General features: G+C 40.2%; 1 long non-coding RNA gene across 1 annotated transcript; it reads left to right on the forward strand.

The window, feature by feature from the left end:
• Nucleotides 1-5,290: 5,290 nt before the first annotated feature.
• On the forward strand, nucleotides 5,291-13,201 carry LOC134157373 (uncharacterized). Its single transcript, XR_009962299.1, has 3 exons — nucleotides 5,291-6,348; nucleotides 12,148-12,200; nucleotides 13,152-13,201. It is a non-coding gene; the product is annotated as an uncharacterized LOC134157373 (long non-coding RNA).
• The last annotated feature ends 734 nt before the right edge of the window (nucleotides 13,202-13,935 follow it).

Genomic DNA, 13,935 nt, shown 5'->3' on the forward strand with positions numbered 1-13,935 from the left:
CGTCCTCTTTTCCAAGACATATTGTGGGTGGTTCTGTCTAGTTGCTACAAAGCAGCACATCAGAGTTTCATGAATTTCAAACCCTTATGATTACTTGCTTGCAAGTCAACCATAAGCCACATACCAGTAAATAAGTACTTTAGTAGATTAAATGAATAGAATCGACTAGTAGCTATACATACAACTATCAATATCATACCACAGCCCTTGAGAAGGAAATAACTAATTATTGCAAGTTATCAGCTTGTGAATGATTAACCTGGCTGCAACTTGGATAAGACATGATGTATTTATTTGTTTATTAGAAGACTTGCATTGGTGATTATGGCTTTGGCACTGGAGTAAATCAGTCTTCTGAAGCACCTGCTGTTTTATCAAAGGTACTTTTCAGTATATAAAACAGACTAACAACAATGCAAAAAATGTACAAGACAAGTGATACCCTGCATCCAGAAAGTTAGAAGGATAAAAAGCCTTTCCTTGCCAAAAGTGCCAGTAATACTTTACTGACCACTAATACCAAAGAAGATGACTATAATTTCATTTTGCCACTTGCTTCCATACTCAGTGTTCAGCTGATGTTTAGGGAGCCACATGTGAATCATGGTGTTAGAAATGAGCAATATATATAAAGCAGAACCAACAATGACACATCCTGAGCAAAGCCCAATGTTATTGAGTCATGGATGATCCAAAATTAAGCCAATTCATTCTGGGAGAAAAAGCCCTCATAACTGGATGGGGTTTCTTCCTTCATGTTTGAGGAAAAGAAAATAGAAACATGACTCTCCCATTCCCCATGAATGGACAAAGGTTTCAATTCTGTCAAAGATTATCCTACATAAGAGAGGAAGGGGTAATTGGATTGTCTGACCTGTCCTGATTTTTCTAGTGATTTTCAGGGAAAACTGGCACATATGAAGCCACTACACTGAGGTATTCCAGCTGCTGGGATCTCTCTAACCAGTGAGAGGAGTGGCAAAGCTAAATCTTTGTCTGGGCTCAAGGATCCAAATACTTGCATTCCTTTCCAGTGGAAAGCAAGGTAAAATATCCATTTAGTTCAGGTCACTAAGTTTAAATATCTAAATTTAACTCAACAGAGATACTAATCTAGCAGTAGACACGTTCCCAACAACAAACAGACCTTCTTTTTCTGGAAAACTTCAACACCAGAAAAAATAATTTCCTACAAAAGCTGCAAAACCTATTTGAAATGATTTAATTTCAAATCTGTTGAGGAATCCTTTCAGAAAGACTGAGCAGGTCAGAATTACAGATGCGGGAATATCTTCCCTCAATAAAGTCCTCCCTATTCTTCAAGACCCTGCCTATGCACCATTATATACTCAATTTGCAATTTAATTTAATTTATATGCCTAATGATCCAGAAACACAGGAACACAGTTATAGGTAAATAGAAAGTTTGGCAACATTCACGAAATAAAGAATGGTTAATCAAGCAGATGCAGAAAAGACAAAGAAGATAAAGAAGGCAATGAGTGTTGATTCAGAAGCAGAGCATAAACCACTCTGAGAGTAGACACTTAGTCAAGAAGATGAGAGTCCAAGTAATTTCTGAAGAGCAATTTCAGATTCCAACCTTACATCTGTTGTAGGTTTTCAGCATAACAATGACTTTCAAACCTGATTGTGCTTCAGTTGCACAATTTGAAATTGAAATAACTATATTTTTTATCATATCTGTTCCAAGTCCTAGTTCAAGGTTTTTATCATTTGGTTGGTGTCTTTGAACCATAAAGCAAATATGGTTCAAAAAACTTTATACATAACCTGACACAAATTTCCTGTTTTCTGGCAAATTTTGCAATGATGCAAAGCAGTTAGAAGTTTAGCAGCTTGCCCTGTAGAAACAGTTGTAACACATTGCATGAGTCTGAAGGAATCTGGACTGTAAAAGAAGACAGAGTAGGTTGCTCTAATCAAGCCATAAGGGAGTGAAGAGTCATAACATCCTCTAAATGAGGTCTGGAGCAAGGACACATCCACAGAGCACATCAGCATGAGCAGAGTGAGTAACTCAAGATGATTTTTATTCACTTAAGGGATATCCAGAAATAAACATCAGCAAGGACTGATGATTCTGTTGTCTACTAGATGGCTGTTGATGGTGTACTCAAATATAGCATTGCAATCCATTACAAGAGTATTTTTTCTTTAATTTCCCACTTGATTAAGGAAGATTTTAAGTTTTATTTTGTAGCCTTCACAACTGGGGAGAGAAGTTTTTAAAAGACAGTGCCAAAAACCGAAAAGCCAGGAAAATCTTAAAATTAACTAAGTGTTTACTGTTGTGGCAGTGTAATCATTTTTCAACCTAACTTCATGTACACTAAACCACACTTTTGGGGTAGACAACCTTTGCAAGAGCTGGAGTAAATCTTTGTAATATAAAAGTTCACTTCTAGGTACAGAAATCTGGGGCCTATTAATGGCTTCACCAGGACCATCAACTCACCCAAAAAAAACTTGCTCAGATCAGAAACTGAGGATGGGATGGTAAATCCTGTAGGAATGATCCCTGAAGGACAGTACCAAGACATAGGAAGAGGAGAGTAAGAGAGACCCACACTTTATCACTCTTTTTGTGCACTAAATCTGACTTCTCAGTTGCTGATTTTAAAAAATGAAGTCCTGATATACTCCAGGCTAAGTGGGAAGAATAAAAAAGGATTTCTTACAGCTATGGAACTGCTATGCTGTAATTTTAGGAATGCTGAAAGTGTTTATTTGGCAGCATGAAGTTACTCTTTATTGCATCCATCATCAGTTTCTTGTGCAGATGAATTCCCTTTGCTTTCTTGGGTTGAGGCACATTGTTGGTAATTATATCTAAAGGAACAACTGCAAATAACATGCAAGTTCCCTTTCTTCAAACCTCAAATCATTTGCTGCTCTAGGTTGGTTGTAATGAGGTTGCTTAACTTCCCCTTTGTTGTAATGTTTTATTCTCCCCCCTTTCTATATCCTCTCATTCCAGGGGAGAAAGAAGTTAAAGGGAACCAAAGGGAGAGATTTCAACAAGATCACATCTGTTAGTGGGAGAAACATTACTGGAATATTGCCTTGTCATTTGCTAGATGGTGCTAATGAAAACATTATGCAATTTGCTGTGGGATAAGAGAGGCTTGTTGCAGACACAAACAGATGTTTCAGTACCAAAGTGAAAATGCTGGAAATAATTTTAGCTGTAATTAAAGTAGTGCACACTATAACGTATTTGTACCTTTAAGAGTGTCTTGAAGCATTAACCTTGAATTATATGATTACTTTATAATATGTGGAGCATTGTGGATATTTACTCTAGGAAGGGTGAACACACCACAGTCTGCTTGTCTTCAAAGGGGCTTCTGTAACTATTGCTGTGGAATTGCTCCTTTTTTAGCCATGGCCCCACTGCATGTTTTAAAACCAGTTTCCCTCCCTGCCTTACCAGTGCCATGATCTTCCTACAGTAATGCTATGGCTGAGGAGACATTCCTTCCTGCTTCTACCTGGTGATCAGTTCCTGCTCTGAAGCCTTCAGACTTATTTGATGGCCCTCATAATTTCCATCCTGCCTAGCAGTAGTGGCCATTTTCTAAGATATCTCATGTATCATGAGGGATGAGTAATGCCATTTAGAAGTTTTTGCTGAGAATGAAGACATTATGAAATTAGTCCTTTGCAACAAATCACTCTTCACCTGAGAATGATGGTCACTGCTCGGTGTCTGAGCCCCATGGTGTGAGTATGGCTGTCCTATGTCAAGAGTGCACCAGCCTCATTAGTGTCTGCAAGAGATGCTCACATTAATAATCCCAAATGATATACTGACTCTGCCAAAGCAAAAGTGATGTTCTTTTGTGCTAGGAAACAGCAGTGTGAGTTATTGTCACGGAGGGTATATCCTTGTCAGCCTTAATGGTAATTTATCTTCCTGGGTCAGGCGTTTACAGGAAGTCAGCAGTGTCAGCAGGGGATGAATCAGCAGAATGCATTTTGGGAAGTAACCTCTGAAGCAGGTCTGGAACCCAGCCTCCCTTAGGCTGTTATGCCTTCTGATGCACTCAGAATGATGATCTGACATCCATTAGTGAAGATGGGGCAAAACCATCTCTCTAGTTTGCAGGTCCAGGGCTGGGAGAGTTCCGCTTGGCCCAGGTCCATGCAAAATCCATGCTGCTGGGAGTGCCAACCACAGCAAGCAGCGCAGGTGGGGAACCAGTCACAGTGGTTGTATCTGTGGTGTAACACAGCTGTGGGGCATGTAGTCCACACGGGGGCAAAATTGAAGAAAAATAGGATTATGAATTGAAACTGGGACTGCTGAGTCCAAAAGAAAAAGCATTCCCATCCTCACCTGGGTATGGATATGTCAGCAGTGCAATATCTGAGAATAGCTCGCTGACTGCAGAGGATTCTTCAGGGGCACCACACTGCACAGGGCAATGCCAAGGCCATAGCATCATGAGAATAGCTGCTTTCAGTCTGAGATCATTGTTCACTTCTCTCCCACTAAACCTGAAAACGCTTTTCTTCCTATTGCTGCCTGTGTAATAAAAGCCTGAGCACTATCCCAGCAAATGAAAACTTTTCTCCTCTCGTGTTGAGATGTGGAGCACAAAATCAAAATGGTTGAACAGTGAGTATCCAGACAGCTGAAATAAGCAAAAGGGCCTGTGTAACACGTACAACTTCATCCTGTGTTAGTGTGGGTACTAATCTGGACTAGGTTTGAATAGTATCCTCCAGTTTCTTTCTGAGGATATATAGTCTGTGATGACGATGGTATTCTTTTTTTTTTCAGGTAGCATTTTTTTACTTCATGTCAGCTGAATATTAGCAACTCCACTATGCCCCATTTTAATAATAATGGTTGCTTCCAGCATTAATGGGTCAGATCCTGGTTCACAGTGTTAAATCCAGAACAGCTCTATTGCAGAGTTCCTTCACACCAATCACACCAATACTTCTGTCTTGTGCAGGAAAAATTTGTTGTATTACAGAAAAAGGTAGAGAGGCAAAAGGACAACTGAATTAAAAATCCTGATACACGGGAACAAGTTGCATGAGATGCTTGCAATGGTAGGAGCTGATCTGGTAAACTGGGAGAGGAAAAGATCTACCTTTCTGTAAAAACTTGTCAAAATAAAAACATTGAAATGTCTTTAGAAAATATGACATGTGATTTAGAAATAAAAAATAGTTCAGGAATAAACACACACCACCCCCCCCCCCCCCAAAAAAAAAAAAAAAAAAAAAAAAAAAACCAAAAAAAACAACCAGTAACCAGTAGGTTAATTTTGATGTTGATTGTATTGTGGGGAATTCGTGCTGGCCAGGATTGGATCCTTCCAGGTGCATGTGGTTAAATAACAGGCACCTGGATGACTGTACTAGTGTTAAACTGCTGGCCTTAATTTAAGGTGAGGCTAGGGACTGATCCTTAGGTTAGTGATGAATAGTTAGAAATATGACCTGATGTTTATAAGACAAGATCAGAAGAAGGACTAAAATGCAGCTGTTCTGGTAAAAAAGTGCATGGGCTGGTTAAGCATACCATAAGTGTAGTAGTCAAAACTTGGGTTAAGGTGTTGAATTTTAAGCTCTTGTAGGCTTTCCTTTCTTTCTCATCTTTGACTGTCATATTCTTCTTTTAAAAGAAACAGAATTACTCCAAGTTGTTCCTAAAAATTAGGAATCCTCTATTCATCTATCTGCAGTGACAGTAAGCATAGATCACTGAGTTCCTGAAGTCAAAGGTAAATAGACAAGTTAGTGTAAAGAACCAATGTAGCTGCTAAACAAATTTTCATACATCCATACATCCTTACATGCTGAACTCCCTCCTTTCCCCTACAGTAACTGTGCACAATGCAGTCTAGAAAACTGGCTGCAACCTCTACTATCGTTACTGTGCTTTCAGGCCTTTCTAACTACTACAATCCAGCAGATCTGCAAATTCAAACTGATACAAATGCTTCATGTAATTGAAAATCAGTCACTTAAAGGCAAGTGGCCCTCGTAAGAAAAGAAAAGTAGAACCGCATCCCTTTAGAGTTTAGTGTGGGGTTGTTCATTCACCTGGCTGTGCCTCCTCAGCTGTTTTCAATCGCATCTGCAGTCTGGGAGTCCTAAAGGCCTCACAAGCTGCTTGCTTTCCCTGAACAAAAGGTAATGGTGCTGTTCAGACTTTTCTGTGTTTTGAACTTGGTTGGTGGTGATATTTTACTGAGATCTGCTTGATGTGCTGCAACTTTGCTGGCAGGATTTGTCCTCTGCTATCCAGCCTGGCCATGACCCTGCACAGCTGGGAGTGCTCTAGATGAACTGAGTCAGCCAAAGGTAGGAGGCAATCCCCAGAGGTGGTCTAGAATGTTGCGTGCAAAAAAATCCTGACAACCTCCTTGTCCTTCTATTGCTTGTTCAAAAGAGAGTGGGACAGAGGATGAAGGAGGCTGGGAGGTATAGAGACTGTCAAAAGTGAAAGGGTAATAGAGATGGAGATTATTATCTGATAGAGAAAACACTGAGGAAGAAGGAAAAAAAAGTGTTTTGCAATGAGAGACAGTGTTAGTATAAAGCTGGAAACATGTTTAGGCTAGGAATTGCAGGAAGGTTTGCGTGTGGAAGATGAATGATCTTTAATGCCAGGTTAAGTAGAGCATATGACTGTGGAATGCCTTGCACTTGGAAGATGTGTAGTAGAAATAGCACAGAACCATACCTACTCAGCAGGTGTAGTAGATGCTAAATACTTTCCCTTCAAGCTGCCCTCCAAGTAAAACTCTGTGGCCAGCTATTTGTTCCAGAGTAAGTAAGGCAAACAGGCTGGTTGCCAGCCAATATAAGCCTGAAGAGATTACTTGAGAAAAGCAGAAATCTCAGTTGAATGCTTGAGGGTGTAGCTTGCTGCTGATTCTTTTCCCTCCTCTTAATATGCTCCAGAGTTAAATATTTTCTCTCTGAACATGGGAGGCTGTTTGCAGAGTACAACAGCCATGAGTTGTTTGGCTTATTGACATAGGCCATCTTCTCTATTGCTATGACAACAGTGAGGCTGAGAGAGGTGTCAGAGCATGCTCCAGAAGAAGATGCAGGTGTTGATGCCTCCAGCCTGAAATCCTCATAGACCTGGGACCCAATCTGTGTGTCCCGGCACAGTTGTCTTAATACTTTCTCCTCCTGTTACATAGGCAGGGTTTACCATGTGTTTTCATGCCTGTGGATAATTGTTCTGAGCTTTTTTTCAGTTGGCATTTGTGATTTCTGAACAGTTACTTAACTAGAAAGCATGTGCTTGAATGCTCTGTTTAAAATGTCTTCTCTGTTGCTTCATTGTCTGCTGCTACAGTACCAAACTTCACTTGAGATAACCACTCCAAGAATTCTTGTAGTCATCTCTACTTGATTTTTCTACTAGTACAGCCTAAGACTTTTTTAGGTGCTGTGTGAAAATTATTATTATTGGAAAGGGTGTGAGAACCAAGGACCTTTTCTTCCCCACTGCTGCTACTAAGATGAAAAGAGAAATTAGAAACGTTAAGCTGGAGCCAATATTTCCCCTGGACAGCATTTTTCTTAATTCTTTGTCAGCCTCATTTCCTATTTCCAGACTGTTCCTCAGGGATTTGACTTAGTCAGAAACCAAGAGTAACTTAGAGCAGCTCCGTGTGCACAGCATGAAATAGGTTTTTATGATACAGGGGTGGTCTATGTATTCTTTCCTCTGAAAAAACAGGTGGAATAGGGAGACTGTGTAGGAGAATGCAGCCAGTCACTATTTCAGTGTCAAGGTTAGGATCATTGAATACCTGGATGGTGTAATTGGTTACAATGACCCTGGACTATCAGAACTCCCCTTTTCAAGACACATAGTCACCATGATAGCATGCCCTTTCTTAAAGGGCTGCAATCCAGCACATCATTGCTAGCAGGGATATGTTCTACTCAGAAGCCAAAGAACTGTGGGAGGAATGAAATGTAAAGCAGGGAAAGAAGAAATGCTGGCAAATTCCAGCATGTGTACTAGAGATACAGCTAGTGTCAGTGCCTAAAATGGATGGCTTTATTATTCTGCCTATTTGAGAAAATCAGAATCAAGTCTGGAACATAACTTCTACACCCCAATGTGTGGCTCTGGATTAGACCTGGAAATCTAGAGTGTGTCTGCAGCAAGCTGCTGCTTCTGGGAATGTCATGAATTCCTTAAGAGTGATGATGCATGTTGAAAAACTCCCTTCTTTGCTTCCGAGTCAAAGGGAACCCCTAACCTGTTCCTTCATTTGTGTCCATATCCAGACGACGAGTAGACAGTACAATACAGACAATAATCATAGGGGGACCAAAGTTGATTATTATTACCTTATCTGTCCAATTTCTGCTCGGTTCTCTGCAATCACCTTCTGTCCACTGAGGGTTTTTTTTTTTTGTATATTTCTGCAGTGCTCATGACCAGTGAGCAGGATCTTTATCCTAAATCTTTCTCTTTGAAACAGAGTTCCTTACTGGCACTTTCCCACCTCCTGCATTCAGTCCACCATCTTCCCTGCTGCTTGTTACCCTTTTTACAGCATGGGTGAAATATCAAAGTATAGCTTCGTGTCAGAGACAACTCTTTGTTACTAAGGTCATCCCTTTTTCTGTTTGAGTAGGACACAGGTGTGAGATGGACTTTAACTCACCATGCGAGGGCTGAGTTGTGCTAGAAGAGGTCAATGCATTTCAGGGCAAAGGTATTCCTAGAACAGCCTCTGCCTTTGTGTCAAAGCTTTTCTGTCTCTCCCAAAACTTCAGGGATTTAGCCAAGAGGCTGTTAGGAGAGCAAAATACAGAGAAACATTTCCAAAGGACTGGTTTCTTCTGTACACAGGCAGGGACATTCTGTGTGTTCAAGACCTACCTCCTGGACCAAAAATACAAGACAACCTAGAGAGATATGGATATCCAGATTCCTTTTCCTCTTCTTGAGACAGCATGAGAATCATAACCACTAAAACAAAAATGTGCACCATCCTTTGAGTATTGATGGGGGCTCTGAGCTTTAAAATGGGAGATAAACTAAAGGGAGACAAAGAGACAAAAGTAGCAGGCTGTGCTCTTGTGATAACCAGCCCTACTCTTCAGCCTCCAAAGATCTGGCTACCTTAGATAAGTAGCTCAGCTCACAGTTCTCCCTCAAACAACCCTTCTTACTGCATGCATCACATTCCTCTAAGGAAGCTGTTCGAGCTGCAGCCAGACTAATTTTTCCCCTCATCTTTTCTTCTTAATAGAGAGTGAGTTAAATGGCAGAGTGATAAACAGCAGGTCTGGCTGGATATAAACATAAGAGAAGGCTTTGAGACTGGCTTATCTTATCTCTCTACACTCCCACAATGTCTAACAAACCACAGAAATAAAAGCAGAACCAAAATAGCTTTTTTATTCCCCCCCCCATGTCTTTTGTCTAATGCTCACGGATTTAAAAATACACTTTGAAATGTAAGGCTAACTCTCAAGAATGAAGATCCCTGCAGTAAACAGCAAGCTGCTTGCAAGCCGGCTCTTTTCAGTTGTATGAGTAACTGTTGCCTTGGGATGTTTGATTTTTGCCCATTTTACTACACATCCTAGCAAGATACTTTCTAACCCTTCAAATCTACTGCAGGTTATGCCCCTGCCATTGGCCACAATTTGAACTAAAATCCCCCAAAAGCAGGTCTTTGAGAACAATTCTCTTGGGTGAGGCTTTTAATGTTACTGTGATACTTGCTGGTTTTATTTTTCCAAAACTTGACTTCTATCCCACTTTCCCCTCCCCCTCTCTTTCACATTTTACCCCTTGTTCATGCAAGGAACAAGTGGAAACATGAGTAATGTGGCTTATGGAAGATTACAGCAACTGACAAAGAACCCAACCTGTGCTGGAGTTTATTTAGAATATTTATAATTTCAAACTAATTTCTTTAATTTAGAAGCATGACTCAGTGTTTTTGAACACATCTTAGTTCAGCAATAATATATTGTTTGGGTAATCTGCTAATAGCATCTTTAGATTGTTGAAACTGAAAACAGCCTGTTTTGAATCACTCCCACCCTGCCCCCTTATAATATTGCACTGGAGGTATTTGTCATGCTGTGGGAGAGGAATTCACAAAATTGTATTTCGTGCTGTAAATTACAAACATGATAGCAGCAGTTCAAGATAGCTGTTTTGTGAAGAGTGTCACTGGGAGGATTACTTCAAGTTCTCACACAGCCTGATTTTGGTGCTAGATTTTTTTGCCAGTAGTTCACAGACTGATTTAAAAAAAAAAAATATTAACAGAAAAGGAGGATGGAATTTGAAACTAATTAACTTTTATCTTATTTGAAATACACATGCGGGTATTGATAACTATTACATTAAGTGTCTCACTCCTCCAACAAACCATATGTTGCAGCAAATCTACTCATCCACTTGCCATGCCTCCCACTGTGATTCGGAAACCTTTCAGGCTTTATATTTACTGATAGGAAATGTCAAATACTCCAGGCTTCCCAGCAACAAGCAGGAGCCCAAGGGCTAGCTTGATATCTTTGTCTTTCAGGTGTGTGGTATCTGTTAGACAAAAACAGTAGTGTGCATCTAACATACCGTACTGCTCCTCTGACAGCAGTCAGTCGAGCAAGGCTGTAAACTTCCTGCTGCTTTCCAGCACAGGCATCTCTTCTGTGTTTCTTGTTCTTTCTGCTCTTTGTAATCTACAGTGAAAAGAATACATTTTTAAATATCATGGCATTATTTAGACTTTCACCCTTTCCTCACTTTTTTTTTATTTGTTTTGTTTTTGGTTTGTTTGGGTTTTTTTTGCAAGGCATATTCACATTTCTATTACTGCTTGCCCCTGTAAATATCTAGCTGAATTTTTTCATAGCAAATATTCCCCTAACATCTAACTTGTGGGTATTTTCTTGACTTGCTGCTGAAGCATTTAAACTTCCAGGCCTGCTAATTTGAATCATCCCATAATCACACCTTACATGGGATGCAAGAAGCACTACAATTTGCACTGTCTAATGTCATGTATTTATGTAATACTTGTGTGTTTTCTGAGGGAATGGTTTGGATCCAGATCCTCTTCTGAGAAAGAAATTCCCTTCCCTGCAGTTGGAGCATGTTGGCCCTGGTCCATGTCCCCTCATGAGAAAGGGCCTTCACATTTGTGGAAAAACAGCATTTCACTTAAGGATTTTACTAAAGCTGTGGAGTTCTGGAAAACCACCACTCTACAACTAAGCACAGCAGTTAGAAATAGTGGCTAGAGGAGTATTAAGCAAATTTAGAAGGGGCAAGAATTGTAGTTGCCCAGATCTGAGTAATGCTGAATTATAAACTGGGAGATTGATTTAAATATGCCTGTATTAAGTAACAAGTTTATAGCCAGGGCAGACACATGAACAGCATACAAATGTCACCACTGCCCTCAGCAGCAGTAAGAGCATTGTTCTTCCTTCCCCTTCTCCCATTTTAATCCTTTAGCGCTGACTCCCTACCACCTCTTGTTTTTCTGCTGTCAATTTGCTTAGGTTGTTTTCTGTTCCCAGAACCCTTTAGCATCTACACAAGACTGTATTTCTCCCAGTAAAGGGTAAAGTTGTATGCTTCATAGAGAAATGAGGAAATGCTGCTCAGGTTTGACAGTAAAAGCAGTTTGGACAATGGGTGAGAGCAGCCTTGTTGATCACACCAGAACAAAACTCTTGAAAAAGAGGCATTGACTTAACTGTATAGTCTGTTGCTGATCATGGATGGTTGCCTGTGTGCTGCTGGGAATATTTAATATATCTGCTTTAGGGCTGCATGGGGACCTGAGGTTGGCTAGTCCTATTAATAATGCATGGGATGGCTGGACTTAGGTAATAATTATGCACAGAGTAGAGTGCAGTGACATATTGGTGCAGAAATGATTCCTGTAATAGGCTTGTTCCTTTTGGCTAGATCCCTTAGATAGCTAGTTTGTTTGTTTGACAGGTTTATACCTTTTTTCCCCTTAGTTTTTCATTAAAGCCAAACACTTTTGCTGAGCACCTGTACAGTGCTCAAGAAATATCAGAGCTTTCAAGGGGAATGTGGAGGTGAGGCACTGTCTTGAGGACTGGTTTTGTTTGTTTTTTTGGCAGGAAACCTGTCCCCACACATCCTTTAAAAGAGTGGATTTGTTCAAAGATATAAGGTAGAATACATAATCTCCATGTTTAACAAGTGTAAATAGGAACACCTCCTGCTGCAGGGGGACTCTGCAGGCAGCTCTAGAAATAGGAGGTGGTGTTGGAGCCCATTTTTTTTTTTACCTTGTCCCAGGTGCCCAGGGTGGAGGGAACTTCCCTATGTGGGACATGCAGGGAGCCCGTCTTGCATGCTCTTAAATGTAACAAGGTTCCCAAAACCAAATTGAATAAAAAGACTATACTTTTTAATCAATGGAGTGCGAGGGAGGAGGGGGAAAAGTCAAAATTGAGAGATGACAGAGCTGGGATGCTGTGTATTTGAATTCTTGGAGGTAATTACTGACATGTGAATAGCCTCATCTTAAGCAGGGTGGTTTCTTTATTTGCAAGTTTCATGAGAACTCTGTTACTTTATTTATTCATAAACTGCTGACTTTAGGAGACGGCTATGGCTTGAAAGGCTGCGATCCACTGTAATGCATTCAACCATTTATTTCTATTAGCCAGCTGAAGTGGTTTATGGAGAAAGAGGATTTTGATCATTTAAATGATCATTTAAAAAAAGTCTATACACTTAAGCATTGCCAGCAGTCTTACCACTGTGGGGGGCAGTAATTGCTCAGTAATTCATTTTTGATTTTGAAATTTTTGATTGCATAAAAAGCTTCCATTTTGCTTTCTTTTACAATGTGTGCTGTTTGTTCAGAGCATAACTTTCTTTACAAAATATATTGGAGATCAAGAGCTCTGGCTCATTTGACAGAAATCCTGATATGACACACTTCAGCTACACCAGCTTTTGATGCTTTTTCCTTTGCATTACCTTCATCATCAGTTAGAGCACTTTATCTAGAGAAGAGGATCTAGGAATCCCATGATAGTTTGTCACAATCTGTCAATCTTCACTTAATTAACTTACCACTAACTCTTAGCAGCTTGTCAATTTTCTTTTTCAGACAACATTTTCATGCTGGATCCCTCAAAAGCCCCACAGCATGTTTAATTGAAGACACGATAATTGTAAGTTACTTTTCTGCAGCTCTTTAAAAGTAAAAAGAGAAAAATATACTAAGGCTGATGATATCACAGGAAAAATGTCTACTTTTTGTTATATGTGCTACCTTTAGGTTGAGCTAAAATGCTGCTTTCATAGCTCAGCTGAGGGTGGCTACTTGATCTTTTTGTACCTCACTGATATTTTCTGAATGCTTCAGAGATAATGTTCTTTCCTGAGTCGAGCAAACCAAGAGAATCATTGCATAGGCAAATAGAAGAAAGAAATGTTTTATTCCTTTTGAATTTAGATTCATGGCATCTAGAGTATTTTGACTTAGATGTCACGTCCCTGTGAAATGGTCAAGAGCAGGGAGCTGGCAGCAGTGGGTGGATCTTGTGGTTTGTCCCAGGATGTCGGGGTCCTTCTGTCCTTGCAGTGAAAGACGTGGTATGTCCTTTGCTGAGCACTGTTGCTGCACTATGTCCTCTTCCCCCACATCCTTGCCTATTCTGTTGGTGAACCTGTTGCTGATCCATTTTTTGACCAGGCAGGAAACAGTCAGGTTTGTTTGTGAAAGGCTTTGCACAGAGTCAGCCAGAGAACTCTCAGCACAATTGTACCCATCAGACAAGTGAAGGCATCTTGTAAAGTGCTGAAGGCAACTGAACACTGAATGTCCCCATTTTTCCCTAGTCAGCAGGTTTAAGATTACTTGACCCACAAGTAGGTTCTTGGGCTTAGTC

This window comes from Pezoporus occidentalis, unplaced genomic scaffold (assembly GCF_034315485.1).
Source record: "Pezoporus occidentalis ecotype Australia unplaced genomic scaffold, CSIRO_AGI_Poc_V1 ctg95, whole genome shotgun sequence".
NCBI classification, from domain to species: domain Eukaryota; kingdom Metazoa; phylum Chordata; class Aves; order Psittaciformes; family Psittacidae; genus Pezoporus; species Pezoporus occidentalis.